A 2,500-nucleotide genomic window follows, 5' to 3' on the forward strand; every position below is an offset into this window, starting at 1 on the left:
TGTAGTGCAAACCAGAACCAGTTTTTTTTATTTATTTTATAACTCGACTAATAATCGTCACAAAATTATAAACTTGGTACCTACGGATAGCCCTGGGCCCAACCTAATACAGGATGTCCATAACTATGCGCTAATTAAATAATTAATGGGTATTAAGGTCGGTCTTAGTAAATTGCTATATAAAGTCTAAGACCAGAACCAGTATTTTAAATTTATTTTATAACTCGGCTCCTAATTGTCACAAAATTTAAAAATTGGTACCTATGGATAGCCCTCGGCCCTACCTAATACACCGTGTCCATAACAATGTGGTAATTAAATATTTACTGGGCGTTAGGGTCGGTCTTAGTAAATTGCTATATAAAGTCTATATAAAATTTTACGAATTTAAAAAAAAAATTCCTACCGTCAAAAATAGCGACGCCTAGACCACCACACCTGTTCTGACGTTAAATCCTACTTGCACACACGTGTGGGAATAGATTAGATATCATCTAGAGATAGAATTCCTAATTATTTAATTAAAATAGAGACTCTAGATTTAATAGTTGTGTCATAGTTACATTAAGTCGAATTAGCGAAGCGGAGGCGGGAACTAGATTCTAGATCTAACACTTCGATTGCGATGAAAAAAAAATAGCTTTATTTTAAGGCCGACAAGGCAAATACGGTTTAATTAATATTAAAGAAATAAGTCCGAACACCTACCTTAAGCGAATCATCTACACAACACATGACTAGAAATAATACACGTCCACACGAAGAGCGATTGAAACGGTGACTGCAACGGTGAAAACTTGTACGACGGAAACATGGCGCCTAGGTTATGCCTACTTCCGGTCTGATGAAAATTTTTAATTCATTTTAAATTTTGCGCTCTATTTCGTCCGCGCTTGTCCACTTAAACTCTACAGAAAAGATAGTCTATATAAAAATAATTCCTAGAAGACAATTTTATGAGAGATCACCCACATTTATTTACCCTGCCTGTCTACCTTAGGGTTAGAGTTTGAATTTTTCTAGATTCAAGCCAAATATGCCGTGTCGATTAAACGACGACGTACATAACAGAGCGAAGACAATGAATGGTTCCTTAATTAACTATAATTACGGTCCTAATACAACTACAATTCACCATAGTACTAATATGTATGTGTATTGTTGTTTTGGGAGTTCTGTCATTACATTTTAAATTATAAAAAAAACGGGTTTACGATACACTTCATTACGCCGCCGATCGTGGTTTTAGATTTAAATTTGGTCGGATTCGGTTTATTATTAATTTATATAATACTTTATACATACTTTAATTCATTAAATACATTTATCTATGTATTTATTTCATTAGTTAAGTATTTGTTTAACTAAAAATTATCAATTTAAGGCATAACAATTACAGAAAACGATTGTATTTGAGATAAGTCTTATCGAACCATTTAGTAGCTGGGTCGGTTTATTATTAATTTATCTAATACTTTATACATACTTTCACTCATTAATTACATGTATATATGCATTCATTAAATCATTTAAGTATTTATTTCATCAAAAAGTATCGATTGAAGGCATAACACTGATAGAAAACGATTGTATTTGAGATAAGTCTTATCGAACCATTTAGTAGCTGGTTCGCGGGTCGGTTTTATTCCTTAACTCTAGATTTAAGTCTATCGTGTTTAATTTCAATTTAATTTATCACAACTTTTAGATTTTGTACTAGATTAAGCTACATTGAAGCTTATTTTTCACTATTTAATCAATAGAGGATATTATATAATATTTTTAAGTCTAATATTACGCAGCCGTTTGTTAAATCTAGTTTTACAACGACGACTCGCGCGATTTCGGTTTGGTTTTAAAACTTAAGTTCATTGATTCTTAAAATATATATTCCAGTTAGAATAGAACTGAATACGTACCACATGATGTATACACACGTTTGGGTTATTTATTTATTTTAAATTTAGTTTATTATGACCGATCGTAATTAACTTTGGCGATACCGGGCTGATATGTCTTATCGACCGGAAAACTACTGTCCCTTCGGTCGACTAGTTGGTCTTAGACGGCATTACCGAGGTTTGAAAACTCTTACACCGTGTTTTTATTTTCACATAGATCCTATATTTTGATACCAGTCATTCGTTTAAGTTTAAATTAGAAAACGTGAAATGTAGTTTATTGGAAACACTAATGTTTTTAATTTTGTACAAAATAAATTTTTATTCGTTTCAGGTAAACGGCGGGATGAGAAAAATCTGCTTTCTACAACACATACATTGGTTAAGAATATAAAGTGAAATATAGTTGTACAAACACCGTCTCTACTTAGCAGCTTAGCCTCTACGGCAATGCCGCGTCTTTACACTGGGCGAGCTTGAGACTGGAAAACTCTCGATCACTCTACGCGGGAATGCCGCTAAGTCGAGGCGGTCTGATCGGCAACCCATCAAACTTCAGCTCATCTATTTTTTTTTTATTTTTCACAATTTTTTTAAAA

The sequence above is a fragment of the Physella acuta genome, unplaced genomic scaffold (assembly GCF_028476545.2).
Source record: "Physella acuta isolate Inbredline_101_S28 unplaced genomic scaffold, ASM2847654v3 ptg002732l, whole genome shotgun sequence".
Taxonomy (NCBI): domain Eukaryota; kingdom Metazoa; phylum Mollusca; class Gastropoda; family Physidae; genus Physella; species Physella acuta.